This window comes from Coturnix japonica, chromosome 2 (assembly GCF_054131305.1).
Source record: "Coturnix japonica strain WE chromosome 2, WE-NBRP24, whole genome shotgun sequence".
Taxonomy (NCBI): Eukaryota; Metazoa; Chordata; class Aves; order Galliformes; family Phasianidae; genus Coturnix; species Coturnix japonica.
The window spans coordinates 53,416,571-53,438,465 of record NC_140664.1 but is presented as its reverse complement, the minus strand read 5'-3'; the positions used below and the strand labels follow the sequence as shown (position 1 = coordinate 53,438,465).

Below are 21,895 nucleotides of genomic sequence, written 5' to 3'. Positions count from 1 at the left end.
GGTAACTTCAGCTTTAGTGGCCATGCAGATAAACAAGGTGGAGTTGCCAGTATGCTCTTGTATACATCCTTCTCGGCAGACACAAACCATTAGCTTACACAATACTAACAGCAGCATTCTGCAAACATTTTTGGCAGAGTTGTTACCTCCCTTATTTTGCAACATATTATTTTTATTACACCAAATCACGCTGAAGTAAATAGGATCTTGGACTCCTCATCTGTTAGAGGGATTTGACATGAAATGTTCTGATGTCTTAGGGGTAAATATCTGGGATATCAAATGGCAATACACTGTGGAGTAATAAAAGTGTGGCTAGGGGTCCAGCTTGTGTTACAAGAACATGGTGATACTAGTGATGTGAAAAGCAGATCTGCCTACTTCATTGGACTTTATTAAGCATAACCCCTTTATGATACATATGAAGATTCTAGGAGTGAAAGGGATGCTTGCACCATTGATATTAATGGAGTCCTCTGCATTAAAACCAGTACTCAGGAATCTTTAGTGCAGCAGAGAGAATCTAACTGTTTTACCGGCATTGCTACTTGTGGTAGAGGAGCAAATGAAAGAGTAAAGAGAAGGAAAAAAAGACAAGGCATTTCTCCACAAGAACAATAAAGAAACATCTTCAAAATACGATGTTCATCATGGGAAAGGGAGGTAAGTAACCTGGAATCAAAGCACTTCTTATTCCCAAACAAGCGCAGGGAACAGCTTCAGAACAGGTTTGGTTCTTCTGCAAACAATTACGGTAGCAAAACCACAGCAGTCAGCTTGCTGGGAGAGAAGCGGGGGGGTTGTGCTGCATTGGGAGCCTTTTGTTGGCCGGCTCTGGTCGTGCTCCCTGCCCACCGGTGTTCAGCAGGGTCCTGGCATCACATGGAAAGCCCAACAGCACTCGCCGTCTACTAAAACATTTGCTCTGATTCAGACAGAATTTGTGTACTCGCTGGACAATTGTATATTGTAGTTTAACACTCAGCCTTTTCTGCACTCGTTTGAAAACATCGAGGAAAAGCAAAGGGGATTACACTGCTGGAAACAGGGAAGCAAATGTGCACGCTCAGATCCCAAGCATGCCACATATTACTAAAATATCTTCAAATCCTCGCCACAGAAGTTTCTAAAAACCGAGCAGCCTCTAAGTAAGGCCTTTGTTGACATGAGTGACTCGCTTGTTACCAAATGCTCCAGGTTTATTAGCTTTGGAGTTTAACAGAGGAAAAAGGCAAATGCCTCTCAGCGTCTGCAGCAGACTGGCTTCCACGGCTCACTGCTGCCTTTCTATCAAAGGGAAAGGAGTTCAAACTCTTCTGCAATTTCTGTTAAATGTGAGGATAATTTTGTGCTAATCGTTATCTATTTATTCATTTACTGCTAATAATCTGAAGTATTTGCTCAGCCTCTTTTTCTCGGGGGAAAAAAAAAGTACTCTGTTGATTTCTGAATCCAAATGTGGAAAAAGGAGTCGTGAGTTTTGTGTGATTTATGGGTAAATTAGAAAAGTGGCCAATTTGGCATAAAATTGCACAGGCAAGAAAAATGGTCTATCAGCAATGAAAGAAATAGTGGGAAGGTTTTGGAAGAGTTCCCACTCTCAAAATAATTTTCCCCAGAATTGTGTATCTTTATTGCGATTTACCCTGCTGTAAACTATTGCATCTTCGGATATAAGCACAGAACTGTAGCTCCTTTTCAAGTTATGCTGTTTCAGAAATACGAGCTGCAACACACAGTTTAAAGAGCAGCAGATCTACAACATCTGAACTACTCACTTTAATTTAGTATCTCATGATTTGAGTTTAAGAGGTAGGCAGTAGTACACCACAAATAGGTTAAAGCCACATGTTTCCTATCCGAAGGAGAACCAGAGGGTGGAAAAACAGTTTGGGAGCTTCTGAACCTGAAGTTTTTGTCTGCCTCACTGAAACATTGTAGGGCACTGGCAAACTTTTTCTTCAGCATGTGAACAGATACGTGTGGATGAATTTCCATGCAATGAGATAAAAAACTGGGGTTTAAACTGGAAAGGAGCTCTATGTCTTATTTACAGCTTTTGGTATGATTGCAGCAAAGCAAATGTCTGATTGTGGTTATGTGTTACCGTTTCTTTTGCTGCTTGTCACTGCAGATCCACATCTTAGTGCTTATGGCGTATTAAGTTACAGCCAACCAACTTAACTTCCTCTTCAACATGTTACTTCTACTCTGTTGCTCATGATATTGATGGCTATTTTGACCTTTGCAGTTCTCTAATTACTGAAGCCTTAAAAGAGTGCATCAGGTAAAATATTCTCTTTTTGAAGTCCCCTTTTTCTTTGCATGCCTGAGTTGAAAAACCATACGAACCAAGATTATTCAAACACTCTGAGCACTGCACAGAATGGAAAGGGAATGCACAAGGGAAAATTTGTCAATGAGAACAAGCGATGAGTTTGTTCCACTTTTACTATTGAGGGATGTTTTGCCCAGCAGAGACAGTGCATCAACGAATTCGCCATGCTGTTCTACAAATTGTTCGAAGCGTTTCCATTACTGAATGGTTGGGAAACTTTTTTTTTTTTCCCCTCTGTTTCTTTAATTCATGTTTGTGAAATCCCATCCGATAACGCTTTGTTTCATAGCTAGCTACCAGTTTCTTTAGGTCTATTAAGCGGTTCGGTGTCCCAGAGGCCGTGTTTTGCTGCTGTGTCCTTTTGTCTGGTCCCGTCAGAGAAGCGCAGAGGCACGCCAGCGCTATCAGTTATGCTTGGAGGAACATAAGAGGATCTGGGGGAGGGGACACAAGCTCCAAAACAGCCCATTCCTGGGCTGGGAGGAGTGCGGCACGCTAAAAGCCTGGTCCCGCCTGCCAGAAAATGGGGCACTACAGTTAGTATACAGCATGAAAGAACCCAGGCTGCCAAAATACATGCTCCCAAAGATCTCTTAAAAATATCTGTGAAAGTGGCATCCTCATTGAATTTGTCTTCCTTGAAATTAATTTGATGCCGTGGCCTAGTTCCTTTTCTTTCTGAACCTATTATGGGCCACATCTGTGGAATTCTGTATCAGCTATTTTGAAAGCAGCTGCTGCTGAGATTCTTTCAGTTAACTTGAAATTAGGAACAGGTTTGTGGGTTCCCTACCTGCTGTGAAGCCGTGATGTAGTTTATAGAATGACATATGGGTGACAAAATCTGACTGCCAGGGCTGGAAAAGTTGGTACTATAACCAGCGTTCAGCAGGAACCCAAAATAACCGCATTCACCGGGGCTGTACGCACTCTGCAGCATTAACTTCTGCTCTCCTCCTCAATGTCATCGTAACAGCAGTGTTGAATAACTTGATGTAAGGAAATGTGGTTTTGAGAGGATCAAAGCATGGAAATCAGAATCAGTCTATATCCTAGCAACTGCACTGATGGTAAGGGCAAATATGAAAGACATCAGAGTCTGAGATGTTGATTCTTCAAGAAGGTTCTCCAGATTGTTTTTGCCATCAGGAATATTTTGTCGTGAGCCATAAATAAGATGATGAGGATAAACGTAGGTCATCTTTTATCATTAAAGTAATTCCATGAATAGCAATGGGACAACTTGTATGATGAGTAAAAGGTAAAGAGGATGTGACCATATCCTCATGCCATATACCATTTGTCATCAGAAATGCCCAAGTCTCTTTTTGTGATGACGTGCTAATAGACTCTTCAGATCCAGAAATACGTGCAGTTCTTCCAATGGAAAACTATTTTTCAGTCTGTTTGCTGAGTTAATGCGTGACTAAACCAGTGGGGCACAAGAGCTTGCCTTTATGGCACACAGAGCCAGAGCACATCAGCATGCAAACCTTTGCTTGACCACATTGCATTCCCACAGGACCAGCCTCACACCAGGGCATGGTTAAAGCAGAGAGACAGATTTCTGAAATGTATGTGAGAAACCAAGGCATGTTATCAAAGAGTATATGCATATTATTGATTGAAACCATTTTGTTTCAGAGGAAATTCATACCACCCACATAAACACTGAAAGCACATGGGTGGTAGGAGAGCCCGTTGTAAGTGGAGTCAGTAATGTAACTTTTTCATTAGGAATCATCACTGGAAATAGTTCTGTGCATTGATATTCAGATGTGCGTGAGCCACCCATGCCTTCTAGTCTGTAAATTCTACACGTTCTCTTTGCATTTCCAAACATACTAAGAAATAAAAGATTCATTTGGAACATAGAAAACTAGGGTAACATTATTTGTTTTCAAACCTTGTGGGGTATTTTTGTTTTGTTTTGTTTTGGTTTTGACCAAGCGCACTTTGAAAGCAAAACCTCTGGTTTAGATTAGAAAATATATATATTGCTTTATTGGCAGAACCAGAGAACTCTGATCTTAGTGTTCTTTTCCAGCCTTGATCATTCAATGCTTCTATGACAGCTGAGAGGTAAATGCGAAGGGCAGCGCTGGTCTGAGTCCTGAGAGGGAGGAACAGCATCCTTCAAAGAGTCCCAAGAGCCCCAAGCCACCCTGGATTAGCATGGTGTAGATACACGCAACTCTGAGCAAGCACACAGCAAAAACTGAAGCTGAGGCTGGAGCTGACTCCTCCAGTTACACTTCACTGGAAGTAACTGTGCATGTGACACACACGCACACATATAAAATGTAATCTAAACTTAGCTTGTTTGCCTGCCTTGAAGTATTTATACATGCTTTCTACTTTGCTTTTAGAGACACGGCCTTTTTTTTTTTTCCCCTCTGCTTTTCTATCATGGTGTTTCCCAGGAACCTTTCTCAGCCTCCACCGCTCGCTCCTCAGGCTAAGTTATGCAGACAAGTCATTGCACAGATTTTCATCAAAATGCCATTTTCCTTAACTTGAGCAAGCCGAGTCCCAAACGCTGAACAAATAATTTATTGGACTATAGCAAAAGTAAATAAATGCTTTCCTGCTCCACGTATTTCATTAGCCAGAATTATTATACATAGAAGTCTATAAATAGAAAAAACACGGATTGAGCCATTAATATCGCTGACATTTTCCTACAAAATACAGTAATTTAAGGAATTTCAAACAGGAGGACATCTCCTGGAAGGTTTCTGGCAAAGATAAAGTGGGTAAACAGTGTCTGCAAAGAGATTCATCACCCGAGGTGCTGCTGTGTTAGGAATGGGTTGGAAATTAGGAATCTACCACCTGAAATTTCAGATGACATTGAGGATGAGATGCAAAAAAAACCAAACCAAAACAAAAAAAAACAACCAGAGAAAACAACCCAACATTTTGAGTATCTTTTTAGGGATATTTTCAACTCTTTGAAAGGGTAGATAGCAGCAGGACAAGGGGAAGTGGTTTTAAGTTAAAGGAGGGATCATTTAGGTTGGATGTCAGGGGGAAGTTCTTTACTATGAGAGTAGTGAGGTGCTGGAACAGGCTGCCCAGAGAAGCTGTGGATGCCCCATCCCTGGAGGTGTTCCAGGTTGGATGGCGTCCTGGGCAGCCTGGGCTAGTATTGAATGTGGAGCTTGGTGTTTCTGCCTGTGGCAGGGTGTTGGTGCTTCATGATCCTTGAGGTCCCTTCCAACCCAGGCCAATCTGTGATTCAGTGATTCTGTGATATGAATCCCTATCCTGTTCCAGGCTTGGCATCAGCAGAAGAAATGTGAGAAAATCTCCTGTTTAAAATGACATGGACAGAGGAACTCCACCGACGACTTTCATGATGTGAATTTACCTCTGTATTGTTTGAATGTTTCTGCATCTGTTCCATTTTTAATTGCCTTGCCGTTAAAGTGGGATACATCCACTGCTGGGCTTCACCCCACGGCCTCAGCACCTCACTTCTGTGGGAACAAGGGGTGCAACACCAGGCCTGTGAGAGCTGTATGGAAAATGCAAAGCTTTGCAGGGGCTTCACTGAGCAATACTGCATGCACAGTGCTGAGTGTGCTCGCAATTTACTGCCTGAGGAGGACAATCTGAGCAGAGAATCTACACAGAGAAAAAGGAAGGTCAGGAAAATCGCGTTTTTATGTAGTTTGGAAGTCCCACGCACCTTTCGTTGCTTGAACTTGTCAATGTTCGCCATATGGAAATTATTAACTTAATGCTGGTGTTCTAAATACTGCCCAGGAATGCTTTTTAGAATGGGATTTTTATTCTTTGTGTCAAGAAATGCTGAAGTACCACACAAACTGTGATTGGAGAACCCAGGGAACCGGCTCACATCACAGCAGATTGAGGGGCTCCTTGTCGGCATATCCATGTGTGTGTCCGAAGTAGATCGGCACAGAGCATGGTGGCACTGACAGAGTGCACAGGGAAGATATAATCATAGAATCATGGAATCGCTCAGGTTGGAAAAGACCTTCAAGATCATCGAGTCCAACCGCAACCAGACCATATCACCTTAACTAACAACCCTCTGCTAAATCGTGTCCCTGAGCAAGTTGAGCATTGAGATGCTGCTGTGTAGAGATCAGAAAGCAGACGTTCCGGACACCATTAGGGCGTTAAGACACAGTGCATTTTTCCAAGCCTGCCCTCACTGCCCGCACATCCCAGCATTTTTTTTTTCCCTGACTTAGAACGAAATTTGCCTGTCCCAAATCCATCCCACTCGGGCATTCATGCTGAAAGCAGCAACAATTGTCACTGACCTTTAACACGCCTGCTATTCAAATTAGTGCAGATCATTAATCACACATAGCTTACATTTTATGATTCGTGTATCCTTCATTACCAACTTTCCCCCTCGCTCCCTCCCGCCCCTTTCCTTTATCCCAAGGCTGCTGGCAGCCAGCCCGAGCCCCCCCCCCCCCCCCTCCCCGCACCCCTCCGCCCTTGCGCTGCTCCTTGGCGAGAGATGCCCGAGTGCTCCGCGGGACGGGGCTGGGGGGTGCGGGGTCGGGAGCACCCCAAGCTCCTGCCGAGCGCTCCGTGACCGTGCGACGTCATCACGCGTAACGAGACAAAGAAAGAGGGGGAAAAAAAGGACAAAAGGGGAGGAAAAAAATACGGAAAAGAAAGAGGAAAAAAAAAAAAGGTGAATAAAAGGAAAAAAGAGGAAAAAAAGGAGGGGGAAGAGGGAAAAAAGGGGGAGAAAAATAAGGAAAACCCCAAGGTTGCCACCCTCGGTGCTTAGGAGCGGGTTGAAGGAGCCGCAGGCGGCACGCACTCCGCTCGCCCGTGGCACACATCGGGGCGGTGGAGCCACGCGGGGCAGTGAGGGTGGAACTTCTCGCACGCAGCAGCGATGGGCTCCGTGCGGGGGGTTTGCTTGTTGTTGTTGTTGTTGTTTTTTAAAGCCATGTGGCACATTGATTTGTTCGGAGGTCTTTCAACTTCCCCAACGCGGGCGTTGAGCACTATCCCTCTTTGATCTCGACGGAGGACTTTAATGTTGTTGTTTCTACGCATTTCAATTGATCCGCGCATATTGTATCAGCGAGATTCGCGCACAGTAACAATAACAATAATAACAATAACAATAATGATAACAGTAATGATAATGGTAACAATAATAAAAGTTTCTATTCGAAATGCATCCGGGCCAACCCGGCTCGCACCTCTCCGGCCGTGGGGACGTGGGAACCGGAGCTGCTCCCCCCCCCAACCCCACGGCCGCCCCCCGTTGCCCGCAGCCTCCGGTGCTCCGCGCTCCGCCCGCACCACTGCGGCCGCGGGGGGACGCGAGGCGGCGGCGCGGGCGGGGCGCGGCGCGGGCGCGGCGCGGGGGCGGTGCGCGGGCGCGGGGCGCGGCGGGGCCGCCCCCGTGGAGCCGCTCGGCGGCTCATGTGCAGCTCGGCGCCGTGCGGAGCGGGGCTGCGGTGCGGGGGAGCCGTCGGGACAAACTTAGCGGTCAGCGGAGCGGCCTCCCCCACGAACGGTAACTTTGCACCGTTGGGGATGGGGTGGTGGTGGGGGGGTGTTCTGCGGGTGGCTTTGTGCGGAGGGTGGGTGCGGGAAGAGACAAAGAGCGGATCTCCCGAGTTTAAAGTACAGCGTTCGGGCTACGGGAGGGGGGTACGAGGGTTCGGTCCCCGCGCTGCGGGGCGCTGCGGGGCGCTGCGGGGCGCTGCGGGGAGCCGGGTGCCCCTGCTCGGAGGGGGTTGGGGGGGGAGGGCAGAGGGACCCGTTCCTCGCGGATACGCAGCGCAGGGGGGGGCACCAAGGACGGTTCCGATAGAGGTGGGGGGGCGGTTCGGTGCGTGCATGGTTGTGTTTGAATAAAAAAGGATGGGGGGGAGGGAGGGGAAGGGGGAGGAAAGAAAAAGAGAAATAATGCGGCTCCAGACATTTTGTGCTCTAAATCTGCCCTCCCCCCGCCCTCCCCCCGCTATCTAATTAGCGTGGCGACGGCAGCGAAGGGCTCGGGCGAGTTGGAGGAAAGTTTGCACGGGGGAAACTTTGTGCTCAGCGAGCGGGGAGGGGCGGTTGGGGGGGTTAGGGGGGGGTGAGGAGGGGGGGGGTGCACTACGTGTGCGGAGCGCTGTGCGGAATGACAGCCGGCGTCGGTAGGGTTGGCAAAGCGGCGAGCTCCGCAATGAGCCACAACGCCGGGCGGTGCGGGAGCGGCCCCGGGCGTTGGGGGCGGTAGGGATGCGCGGTGCGGGCTGTGCCCCGCATCCGCCTGATTCAATCCAGATGCGCGGCCCCCTCCCCCCGGACCGCCGCGCTGTGGGGTTTACGCGTCCTGAAAAGGCGACCGGTGTAACCTGTGGAATTTGTAATGCAAATAAAAGCCCGTGGGAGCTGGGGCAGAACAAATCGGCATTTATAGAGTGGGAAAGATTTAATGGCTTTGAAACCAGCGCGAGATTTTTCATTTTGATTTTATATTTTTATTATTAATAATCGTGACGTCGCTTGGGAAACGTTTGCTTATTATTATTATTATTGTTTAACGTCTGAAACGCGGCGATGCGAAGTGCTTACAGGAAAAACAGATTACAAGATTAACATCTGTTAACACGATCGTTTATCTCCAGCCAAAAATAGGTCAGTCCTTTCTTAAGGAAACGCGCTCGCCGCCCGCACGATTCCATAACGAAATTAGGGCCTGGGAGCCCCGCAACAAGACGCGGTCGAGCTCCGCTCCGCCTCGACCTGTGCCAAAAATCCGGAATTTGGGGAGCGCCGGGATGGGCGTAAGGTCACAGTCCCTTTTTGGGGACTCTCTGCTCCTCCTCCTCCTCCTCCTCCTCCTCCTCGTCCCGCCCCCCTACTCGCCCCGGGCTCGGCTCCCGGCGGGCAGCGAACTCTGGGGGCGAGCGGCGAAGTTTCCTCTACGGGGAGGGGCTCGGGGGCGGCCGGGGCGGGGGGGGAGATCGGGGTCTGGGTCGAAGGATTGGGGGGGGAGTGGGGGGGAGGTAGTGCTGTTCGGCCCCGCCCGCATCCGACTCCGCCCCTTCGGGGTGGCCCCAGCGCCCGGTGCCCGCCTCCGGCCCCGCCCGGCCCCGCTGCTCCTCGGAAGGGGGGGGCCGCGATGAGGTGCGAGCCGGTGTTGGATGGGGGGGGACTGGAAGAGAGAGACGTGCGGACAGCAGCCCATCGAGGGTCCCTTTCTCGTTGCCGTGCCGCCGCCTGTATGTCACGCTGCCTGCGCTGAACGAGTTAACAGCGAGGGGGTTTGTCATTAACTCGACGTGGCAACCGGTATTTGGTCGCTTCCCCCACCACTTTAAGAAAAAAAAAGAAAGAAAAAAAAAAGAGCATAAATTTATGCCGAAGCTGAATGGCAAAACGTGGGTTGCTTTTGAGGAGCGTGCTTTTCAAGCTCTGCTGTCGGATTTGGGCCCCCCTCCCCATGTAAGTGTGGGAGGGTTGATAGAAGGGAGTTTTATGTTGTTCCGTGTGTCTCAATGCCTGACCGTTGCCCTGTGCTGAGGGCTGTGACTGCATGTGGGCTGGGAGCATGGCACTGCACGAGGGGAGGGGGAGGGGCGGGGGCTCTGCGGGGTTGGGGGGGGCTGCTCGTAATAATGCCCCATGTAGCAGTACATAGCTCGTACATAATGCCCCATGTAGCAGTAGTGGGTGGGCTGCTCGGTGTGACTGCTGCTGCACCCACCTTCACCACCTCCTGGTGTGGAACACTCTCAGATTGCATTGATGATTTGTGTCTGGACATCACTGGGATACCTTTTGCACCCAGTGATGGTGAAGAGATGCCCCATTGGTGATAAGTCATAAAGCTACTGTGGATAAGGAAGCATTACTCTCCCATGCTATTAATTGAGTAGGTAGGGATAATACAAATTGGGGGGGGGGGGGAGGGGGGAAGGCAGTGTTAAACATCAATGAGAATAATGTTTTAAAGGTAGGAGTCAGGTAACAGAAGATTATTCACATCATACCTGAAGAGAGGAGTGGTGTCTGCTAACTGGGCTTCTACTTGACCTTCTCAATTGCTGGACATGACCAAAACTTTAGCATTTTTCCACTGCTTTAGTGAGTTGATGGATGCTCCATCCCTGGAAACACTCAAGGTCAGGCTGGACAGGGCTCTGAGCAACCTGATGTAGCTGTAGGTGTCCCTGTTCATTGCAGGGGACTCAGACTAGGTGACCTTTCAAGTGCTCTTCCAACTCAACCATTCTGTGATTCTCTGAAACCAATCTGCACCAAGGGCTGCTCACAGTCCTTCTGTAAATACTGGTTGCTGTTGCTCTACGTCACAGAAAGGAAAACAGTTTACATCATTAACATGAAAGCTACCTATTGTTATTTGCCAGTGACCTCAGGAGCAGTGTCGCTGGCTGGAATGGAGCAACAGTGGTGACATTTAACTTCTGTGGATTAAAGTTTTCCTGTGGCAGTGACTAATGGCTCTGCTTTAAAAATGAGGTGCATCCCGTGTTTTCACAGTTGGTCATAGTATCACGCTGTCACCAGGGCTTAATAATGTCAGTTATCAGTGCTAAAGGCCTCATTGGAGAGGTGAAGAGGGTTATGCCATCATCTTGAACCTCTGCCTGTTGGGCTGCTCCACTTCAAAATGCAGCTTGATGTGGGTGCTTGCATAGTGATACCACAGGGGGACAGCCTGGGAGAGAATAGCCAGGTGGGTGAGATAGTCAAAAAGTGCTGTGGGCAGTTGGATTATTTGGTAAGGACTTCTACAGTTACCAGTGGTTATCTGCAATACCGCCTGGTGAGTTACACTGAGATCCCATCAAACTAAGGGGGTGGGAGAGGTGGGAGCTATTTTTAGCATGGCCCAAACCCATTAAAATCATTAACAGCTTTGGAAGCCCTCAGTTCTGTAAGAACTGAAATTCATGCTCCGCCGAGCGCTTCCTTGGGCATACACACACCGTATGCAGAGTGAGCAAATGGGTGAGCCTCCATGAGATCAGCAACAGAGTCTGCAAGGAGTTCTCAAACTGGAAAGCTGGGTTGGACCGTGTTATTTCTTAAAGTCATCAAAATAGAAAGCTGAAACTCAAAGCGATTGCGTTTTGCAGGAAGTAACTTGTCCGAGCTTGCTGATTTCACAGGGAGGATGAGCCTGCTTAAAGGTGTGAGGCACGCGGATGGCTTTGTAGATAGACGCCTTTCCAGCTGGAATGGGCATTGGATGTCTGCACAGAAAGTTGAGGGGAAGGGACAGCTGTTTTTCCTCACTGTGTGGTGTTCCTCTGTTGGTTAGGGGCACGCACAGCCTTCCCACGAATGGGCTGGTTGCTGTCCCCAGTGAGCATGCTCGCCCCTCCCTGTGACGGCTGGGAGCTGCGTGAGGGCTCTCAGGGTGGAATTACAGTTTCTGTGTTTCAGTGACAGAGCCTGAAATCCTTCAGAGTTCTTTTTTAATTATGATTATTCTTTTCTGTAGCCATAAATGTCACCCAGACAACTGACGACTGTGTTGCAAAAAACAACAACAACAACAACAACAACAAAAAACATTGTTAGGTATCTGCGATAGAAATATCTGAACTTTGGAGCAACAATGCTTTTTGAAAGCAAACCTCTTGCGTGCTGCAAATGTTTATACATCTCCGAGCAAGGGTAAAGCTGCTGTGACTCAGTCACTGAAGGCAGAATTCTGCCGTTCCATTCCCCGGTGTAACTGTGGGCACCTCTTGCAGTGCTTGAGAGTTGGGAGGACATAATGAGGAGCACCTCTCTTGTTTGCAAATTGTATGTGAGAAGTAAGTGAGACTTCCTTTCCTCTTCCAGCAGAAGTGATTCTAGTAAATATTATGGTAGCGAGCCTGCATTGAAGCATGCTGCTGGCGTATGGTCCAGGTAGTTACATTGCCTTAGCTTTCATTAGGGTGATGACTTCATTGCCAGTGTTTACTTTCATTACCCAACTGTTAGTCAGCGAATGTTCTGTCTCTTGATCTGCTGAACCTGCTTTGCTATTTGAAGCTGTTGAGCTTTGTTATTTTTGATGCAATGGTTACTCAACGTTGATTATTCATTTTTTGATGTTGTTTACATCTTGGTTATCTATAGAGCCTCATCAGTGTAGTTAGACGTTTCATGTTCACAGTTTCTCCTTGCATTCCAGAAACTGCATTACAGCCACACTTCTTATGCAAACAGACTCAGGGAATTAAGCATATGTCCTGAGAGTGAATTAGCGCGTGGATGGATGATGCTTGTGGCTCTCAGCTTGCTGCCAAATTGTGTACTGTCCGTCAAGTTTAGCAGATATTTTACAGTGGTAGCGTTTGGATGCTGCTTGTTTGCTGCTCCTTGGAATGTGCACTAACATTTTGAGTAGGGAGAGTGGCTGTTTGTGTGGTGCTGAGGGCAGGTGTTTAGGTTTGTTGATGAAGACTGTGCTCTGAGCTGCCATAAGCCTGGTGGAGGCGCACAGCTTTTGCTGGGGATTCTCAATTGCTTATGTTCTGACAAAGCCTCTTTTGCTAACCATCCATTGAAACCATTTTTTTTATCCAAGAGTTCAGTTTGTTTCAGCAGGATACTGTGTAGCTGAGCACTCCTTCCACAAATCCCCTCTCTGCTGTAGGTAGTGGCAGGAGCCATAGGGCAGGCGTTGCTGTTGCCCAACCGCCATGGGCACTTTCCGTAGAGCTCCTCTGCCTTTGCAGGGCTGCGTGTGAGGATGAATTTAGCACACAGCACTTAGCTCCTAATTAAAGCTTATGGTATTACATCAGTAATCAGGGCACTCTCAGAATCTCTAAGAAATTACTTTTTTCTTTGTCTGCCCTTCTCCATTTCCATCTCGTTGTTGGGAGCTTGTCTCTCTGTGCCGCCGTGTCGCAGAGGAAACGTGTTCCAGCAGCCTACTCCAAATTGCAAAGCGGGGTGAATTTTGTGGCTCCCCAAATCTTTAAGGACAGTTTTTAAAACGATCTGGCTTCTAATCTTCTTTCCCAAGTAAAATAGAAACTACAAAGCACGTGTAATTACAATTTGTGGCTATTTTTAGCATCCTGACATGTTCAGTTTATATTATGATGATAGGCAAAAAAAATAGGCAGACGATTTTAAACCAGCAGCATTTGTGCTATTTCATATGTGGTTGCTTTGGTTCTTTTTTTTTTTTTTTTTTTTCTTTCCCTTTTGCTTTGGAGTCTAAAGAAAGCGTATGTTACATTATGGAGGGTTTGGAGTATTTGCTGAAAATCAGATCAGGGAGTTTTAATGTATTCCAAACACACACATGCTTTTCAGGCAGGTAAAAGAAAGGAAGAGCAGCGAGTGCCTTGCTGCTATTTTTATGCAGCACGGAAATGCTCATGTTGCCTTGTTGCAGTGATAAAGCTGCCTTCATAGTAATTCTTTCTTGGCTTTTTTTTAGGAGATTGTGAGTGGTGAAGTGGCGTTTGTTTCCAGGAAATAGAGGGAGACGGGTGGAAACAGAGGTGTTCACATGTGCTTTGGGCACAATCATAGTCTGGTTTTAAAATAACCACGTTTGTTTGCTAACAATAGATTTGGGAAAGAAATTATCCATGTTCTTTATTTTTGAAAGGGCAGTGTGTGTTCACTGCCCATGTGGTAGTGTTTAACCCATATTGTGTGAGCTGACACCGAGTCACATTTATGCTCTGACTTGTTTCAGTGTTCAGACTGTTCTTTTATTGAGATCTAGGACAATAAGTGATGCATTTCAAGTTGTGCAATGTAACTGTCTTGCGCTGTTTTAGCTCATTGTTATAATAATACCAGGTTCATGAGTAAGCAATTTCTTTTCCTCCTGAAATGATTTCCTTAAGAAACAGTTGAGCTCTGGATGTTGAAATGATTTGCGGGATGAGTTGCGCACAATAGCCTGTAACGGGATGTGCTGTGAAGAGCCGTGGGTGAGGTGTTACTGCCTTTTCTGTCTGAAACTGGAGCTGTCCTTCAATAGCTGAGGATGTGCTTGGGAAGACTTTTTTTTTTCTTATTCTTCGTTCCCCCCCCCCCCCCCCCCTTCCTCCAGTCTTCGCACAGAGGTTGCTGAGTTGCCTGTTTTAATAGATGCCGTCTGGCTTCACTTGGCTTTGAGGCATCCTCGCTGGGGTTGGCAGCCACAAGTATGATAAAGCCGTGAATCAGGCAGCTGAAGGGTTGGCTTAAACCTTGCCATTATGGAAATGAGATGATAGTTTCTCTTCCCTTTGGGTTTGGAGCCCCTAGTGGCTGTGCTTTCAAGCTTGTTTTCTTCGCGAGGCCATACGTAGGGCCATCTTGGAGACTTCAGGAGATGGGGGTCTCCTTGAAGTCCCAAGATGTGCAGTTAGTTGAGTGCTCATGAGAACTCCCAAAGTCACTGGTGCTCCTTGGTAAGACACTAGTTGCTTACCAACTATCTCCTGAAGTCATCTGTATTAACCTCAGAACAGAAAAATGTTTCCCCAAGTTTATTCACATGTTTGTATGAAGTGTCTGCAGTAGTACCCTAAGACTGCTAAGCATCCAGTTTGAGTGTGATGTTTGAATGCTGACTTACAGCACTTAGAAATGGTTAACGCTGTAGTTTACAGAAGTTGAAAGGAACATTAAGCACCACCTTGAGTTGATTACTGCAATACTTTCTTGGTAGTGTTTCTAACAACTCTGTGAATGCTTATTTTAGGACCGTATTAGAGAAATGTTTCATCAGTGCTGAGCAACGCTGCAAGAGATTCATGAATATATAGTTTAATTGGACTTACTCTGTTTGTCTTTTTTGTACTTTCCCCCCAGCTGAATTTTACCTCTGTAACGAATGCTGAGATCTTCAATGCATAATTTATGTTGACGTTAATAACAATAGTTGGAGAATCTTCTAATGCCAGTTCGAGAAAACATTACAGTTTATGTTTTTAACCCTCATCCTGTTAAATTTGAGCTGATTTCAGTAGAGACAGAAATGACTACCAACGATGGGAAGAAAAAATTCAGTTCTTATTGTGGCAAGTGCATTGGGAGTTGGTGCTGTGAGCAGTACATACCGGTGTCAGATGACACACCAGGCACACGGCTTTGCTGCTGAGTGACTCCTTCCAATTAGAAAGTAATGACTTTAAGGGGATAAAGCAGGTAATCGGAGTCTCTCAGTTCCCTGGTGCCAGGAGGTGTATATTTGCTGGTGTTACTTATTTATCTACTAATTCACTAGTTGCAAAAGTGGTGGTAACCTCGGGTAAATATAGAGGGGGGAAAAAACCCTGTGTGGAAATTGTGGGATTAATGGTTTAGCAGTTGGGATTAAAAATAGTCTTAGTAAATTACCCTGTTGATACTGAAGCCAGAATCTGTTAATAAGGTTACAAGCAGATTGGTTTATCAGTCCTTTATTTTCTAGGTTGATTAGGGATTATAGGTTGCCATGTATTTCTTTCACAAAATCAAGCACTGTGGAGGGCTCGGTCTACCAGTGTTTCCTTTCAGAGTTTCACATGCTTTTGAAGGTTGGGCATCTGGGGCTCAAAAGTGTCTTCCAGACTGCCTCCCTCCAGTTCTAGGGTTCTGAAATGTTGTTTTCGAGGGGACTGAAGACTGTAAGAGGGTGAGTGAGCTTGTTAGAGGTGTGAAAAATGGAGCTAAGGCACTGAGACGGTCAGTGATGTTCATGCAGGCCAGTGAGTGCTGGAGTTTGAATGCTGAATTGTGTGCCACTATATCTCTTACTGCTTCCGTGAAGAACTTAGTGCATTTTTAAAGTCATGAGAATGTATACAGTATAGTAGGGAGTGGCATGATTGTGTGATAGTTAAGCCATGGACACCTTGCAGTGACCTCTGCTCCTCCTTTTTCTTGCTTTTATTACTTAGATGCTGCCTGGCCCTGTGCCTGTGGCCCCTGCTCTGGGTGGCACTGCTGGAGCTGAGCTGGCACCTGGCGGGCCCTTTCTGCCTCAGCCATGCTGGAGTTGCACAGAGGCTGCTGATGGTATAGGAGCTGTGGTGTGCTGTAGATCAGTGACTTTTTCATGCCGTATTCTAACCTCCAAACTAACTGCATTCAGTTGTACCTCTGTGTAACAAAATCTTCTAACTTCCACCTGTATTTTGCAGGTCACAAATCCATCTGTGAGCTAGGCACAGAACTGCAAAACAGAGCATCCCCTCAGAGCCTTCATCAGGGCTGAGAGCTGTGCTGGAGTCCTTTAGATCTTATTGTCACTGCTTTCTAGCTCAGAAGGTGCCGTGGTTTTCGCACTCCCTTTGCTGCCATGTACTGCTGTGCTCCTTGAGATAACCTAGTGATGTTTGTTGGTTTTCCAATACTTGCCAAGAGAAATGCAGTCAAATGGCAGATGTAGTAGACTTCTGTAGCTTTATAGCTAGATCTGGGGTGCAGGAGAAGGCTAGTGGGGAGACTTGTAATTCTTGCTAGCTTGGCTCTCGTGGGAGAGCAAGAAGTGTGAGAAACACAGAACATATTTCAAAGAGAAATGGAAGATACTTCGTAAAGAGGAATCCACTGGGGCAGGTCTTGTAGTCTGAGGAAAAGGAAAGAAATCGTGTCCTTGCGATATTAGAGATTTCTTAATCTTCCTAAGGCCTAGCTGCTTTTCTACACTGAAGACTGGTGTCCCAAGTCTCGCATCTCTAGGCTGGGGAGGAGGGCAGATGGTTATTCTTTTAACATGTCTCCTCTAGGTTTGTATGTGTGTTTTGTGCTCCCAGGAAACAGGAGAGAAAACAGTGGGCATGAGGAAGGATGAGCAGTCCAGTGTAATGTCAAGAATTTTGTCTAAAGTTTGGTTTGAGTCCTAACTTAACAGGGTTGTGAGCATCGCTATCCATGCTGGGAGTTCCTCAATACATGGCAGAGACCATTGCTCAGGAGAGTCTGTGACTTTTGCTGTCCCTGTGGAGGGTACATTCTCTCCAATATTTAAGAAGGAAGGACAAGATAATCAGAATTGCAAGTCTGACAGCAGAGATGTTAGGCAAGAGGCAGATTGTTGTTGTTAAAAAGCCATCTTAGTCTGCACTGTTGAGTGTGCTTTGCTCTTTGGAGAACAGAATGGTGTTTGAGGAGCTGAAATCCCAGTTTGCCATTGGAATTTTCAAAGCAAAGTTATTCGGTTCTAATTTTCTGTTAAAAATATTTTATATGTATTTATATAAGTATAGGTGTATATGAATGTGTAAAAAAATATGAAAAGCAAGTCTGTAGAGGAGCAATATAAGCACTCTTTACAGTCAGCCTGTTTTACTTCTGTGCTGTGAGTCTGGTGGGTTTTATCTGGTGTAACTCAGAGCTTTCTCGTGGAGCATAACAGCTGTTCTGAGCACTCAGCTGAACAACAGATGCCCCAAATTACTTTTTGTGTAACTCCACCGTGAGGTCACACCTTGCACGCGGGATAGCCGAGCTGTGCAGGCTTAGCTGGGTGACTTGTGTGCATCTCTGGGCTGTTCTGCAGCTGGCATCAGCTCTGTGCTTGCAGAGGCACTGAGGAGCTGGGGTGGGCAGCTGCTGCTGTAAATGCTTGAGGAGAGGAAAACACAGAACAGGCTGTGGAGCTGAACACAGCTCTAAGGAGGAGGGGGATGTATCCAGGCTGTACAGAATTATGAGGGGGAAAATGGTGTTTTGGGAGGATCCGTGGGTGCCCGGGAAGACAGGAAGGATGAAGAACCAGCTTCCCCATCCCTATGAACGCTTGGTTCCTGTAGGTGGGTGTCTTTATTCTTTGTGTCATCAGGCAGGGAGTGCTGAGAGCTGCGCAGGAGCTGTCTGGTGTCTTCGCACTGCCTCAAGTGAGGCGGTCTGCTGTGTCACCAGGGGTCCTGGGAAAAGTTACAGCACAAGTATTGCTGGGAGGGAGGGGGGGGGATGAGCAGAGCAAGAGGAAGCTGGCCAAGCATGTGTCTGCATGTGCAAGAGTGGCTGGAGTTTTCTTTTATGCAGTTACTTTAAAGGATGTGAGTCTTGGGAGGATCAGCATAGTGGGAACAAGACCTTTCTCCTGCTGCTCTGTCCCCAGACCTGCCTTGCTCTGTGGCCCCTAGCTCCTGACTATGGTGTCAACACCAGCAGCCCGAGCATGGGGAGCCTTGGGCTGAGTGGGTGGATGTGGCATGCAGAGCCTGTAGGGTTGTTGGAGGAGGAATATGAAGAGGAGCAGGTTTGCACTGGGGATGAAGGTGGGAGCAATGTGAGTGTTGCAAGGGGGCCAGGAGGAGAATGAGGCTGTGCCGAGAAAGAAGGGTGCTGGTAACGGTGGGCAGAATGCTGATGGCACTGGGGCCTGATCGCTGCTCAACTCGGCAATGAACTGCCTTGGAGAAAGGAAACAAAGAAATTCCTGAGAAGGGACGGAGTTTGTTAGAAGTAGCTAGGTTTGGGAAAGGACGTGTGTCAGCAAAACCAGCCGTTAAAAAAACAGTAGTACAAACTGGGGAAGTCTGTTGTTCATAGCCCGTCCTTTCTGTGTATGCTCATGAATTTGATGAAAGTGCATTTTCTAGACATGGCCTTTACCGCTATGACCTCAACGCTGATTACTTTTACAAAGAATGCGCTGGGTATAACTTTTCTGCTCTTGTGGAGAAGAGTAATAACCTAATGTACTAAGCACGTTAGAGGGGTTAAAATGAAGACACACAGCAGTTTCTTCTTCCAGGCTTCTGTAGGTGTGCAACCTCCTTCTGCTAAGCTGTCCTATAAATCAAACCACAACATGACGATCGGGTAAAGGTGTGTGGGATCATGCCAGGTGTTTGTTTTCATCTGACACAAACTTAGTGGTTTAGGCTTACAAAAGACAATGATTTATCAGGGCAGAGTAATTATAACCATTGTCATACGGCGGCACCCAGCAGCAACGATGATCTATTTCTGTTTTTCCCAGGATGTGTACAAACACATAGCAGGAATCAGTCCCTGGACTCGATTGTATCTTGTGTGTACATGTGGTTGTATGGATCCATTAATGGGTCATTAAAATTCCTCAAAGCATATCTGCTGTCAAGTTAAATGCTCATAAATGTCAGTTAATTATCGTAGCCCTCTTCACAATACTAAGTTATTAGAATTGAATTTACTGTGCATTTCACTAGAGAAGGGGGAAGCCGACTTCAGTGTTTGATCCTCAGCTGGCATTTGAATGTCTGTCCACCATACACAGCAGTAATTTGCCAGCATTCTTTGTGGTAAGGAACACTGCTGTCTGTGTGCTTGTGCTCTGGAAAGCTCTCTGTATTTCTGCTCTCTTCCAAACACAGCTGGTGTCTGTGCATGGCTGTGTTGCTCCATCCAGTCCTTCAGGAGAACAGTGTCATGGGGCTCTTGCTCTGTGGGTACCCAGATATGCAGGTAATGACAGCACACCAAGATTGTCCCATGAGTTAACCTGACAGCTACCTGGAAAAGTGAAGGTGGTTCATCTGTGTGCTGCCCCCCTTTCTATCTTGTTTGGAGGGTGAGTAAGCCAGGCAAGGTTCAGATTGGATAACAGGAAAAAAATCAGAAAGAGCAGTGAGGCAGTGGTACAGGCTGCCCTGGGAGGTGGTAGAGTCACTGTCCCTGGAGGTGTTCAGGAAATGTGTTTGTGTTGCACTGAGGGATTTGGTCAGTGGGCATGGTGGGGATGGGTGGACAGTTGAACTAAATGATCTTAGTAGTGTTTTCCAACCTTAATGATTCTATGGTTCTATGAATAGTCACAGTAGTCAGGAGCAGCCAGGGAGGAGTAGGTTTCACATGACATATGGCATGGATGGCTTTGTGTTTAAGGTGTTGTTTGTGCAGTTTTCCCCCAATGTGAAGATGGCTTGCTTTTCCAGACAGCTCCGACATCATTCTGGTTTTGGTGATGCAGCTTGTTAGTAAGAACTCTATGACATAGTGTGTGTGCACAGACACAAAGCTCACATTTATGTGTCTTCTGAGCACTGCAGTGCAGCTGGGTGTAAAGTGGTGCTGTATTCCATGAACATGTCAGTGGCTTTGTAATTTTTTCAATGCAGTGGTTAGAAAATGATACAAATTCCATTGCGTTAGGAGATCATGTCATTTTGACCCCAGGGACTGATACTTTGATTTTTATTGGTGTTTCTCCCCTGACTTCAGCCACATTAATTTAAAGTTAGATCAGCGTACGTGAGAGTGGAGCTTGGTATTCAGTGTGCTAATTATGCACTGTAGCATAGAAAGTGTAGCAAGATGGAAGGAAGATCAGGTAATGGAGGGAGATTCTGATGGAATACCTCCCGTGTCCCTGTGCTGTACATCAAGCCTTGTACTCCCTGAGTCATGTGCTGTCCTTGTATAGGTGGGCATAGCCTATGCTGGCTCCTCTGGGTTATTCAGTTGGCTCATTGGGCTCATTGATCTCATCTTCTGACTGCTTTTTTCTGTAACCCAAATAGTTGTGTAGATTCATGGTCAATCCATGGCTTTTATTTAGTCTCGTTCACTCCTGTGTGTGTGTGCCTATGTGGAGACACACATGGGCTTCTACAACATAAAATCTTCAAAGCCATCATGGAATAACTTCTCCTGACATTGATGAGCATTTACTGATCATCTGAGGAGTCTCGTTGACTTCACAGATGCTTTCTCATGAGCAAAAATTCACCACGTCAGCACTGGTTACCAGTCTGGCCCCAGCAGCTAGTGTTATTACTCAGCCATCCTGAATGCGGCATTTCTTGGAGATAGAGCCAAATGCTGGTATTACCAGACCCTAGCTGGAAAAATGTGAAATTCTTGTTTTCACTTCTGTTCCTGCTATTGGCAACCTATTTAAAACCAGGCAAGCACAGTGCCTATAGCCTGTAGGTAAAAATGCCTCCTTAGTAGCACAGCATCATGTAGAGCACTTCATCTTTGTGACAGCGCATTGCGGTGCGTTTTTGTCCCCTGCCTCCCATTCATCCTGGTAGACCATGTTTTCTGGGATGGCTTGCTGTCACTGCCCACCGAGAGGAGGATTTCAGGGGTGCAGATCTGGCTAAGTTCCTCCTCTGCATATGCAGAACACTCACATCCAAGTTCTGTGAGTGTTTTTGTTCAAACTACAGGTCCGCTGTTTAGAGAAGAGGGGTAAGTGGCTTGCTAAGCAATGGGAAAATTGAGGCAATATTGTTATGGCATCCTTAGGTCAGTGCAGAGGTTCTGTTTTCTTTAGTTTCTCTAATATGGCAAAAGATGCCTGGCTAAGTATTGCTAAAATAAATAAACATGCTTGCTGGAGTAGTGGTGTGTGATACAGTTAATGCCACAGGCAAGAATGCAGTTTAATGGTGACTTAAGAGTCCTGCAGTTGTTCAGTGTTCCCAGTATTTCTGCTTTTCTTACCTTGGTAAAGAGCAAAACATTTCCTTTTCCCATTCTGTTTTTGTGTTTTAGTCTTTATTTTTTAAAATCCTTTCCCTCTTACATTTCTTTCAGAAATAGGTTGTTCATAGTCCTCTGTACTTCCAATGTTATATATTAGCAAGCCCTGTATTATTAACCCTTGCACATCAGAATTCATTGTGTATAACGTGTGTGCAGTGTGTGCCT

At 46.5% G+C, this 21,895-nt stretch overlaps 1 protein-coding gene across 6 annotated transcripts in view; it reads left to right on the top strand.

The window, feature by feature from the left end:
- Nucleotides 1-7,684: 7,684 nt before the first annotated feature.
- ZNF516 (zinc finger protein 516) overlaps nucleotides 7,685-21,895 on the top strand; it is a 100,468-nt gene continuing 86,257 nt past the window's right edge. For 2 of the 6 annotated variants that reach the window (XR_004306171.2, XR_014942641.1), the window contains exon 1: nucleotides 7,685-7,865. The gene's annotated coding sequence lies outside the window, so the exon portion shown is untranslated. The other 4 variants (XM_015855125.3, XM_015855123.3, XM_085537574.1 and 1 more) reach the window with 4 other exon arrangements.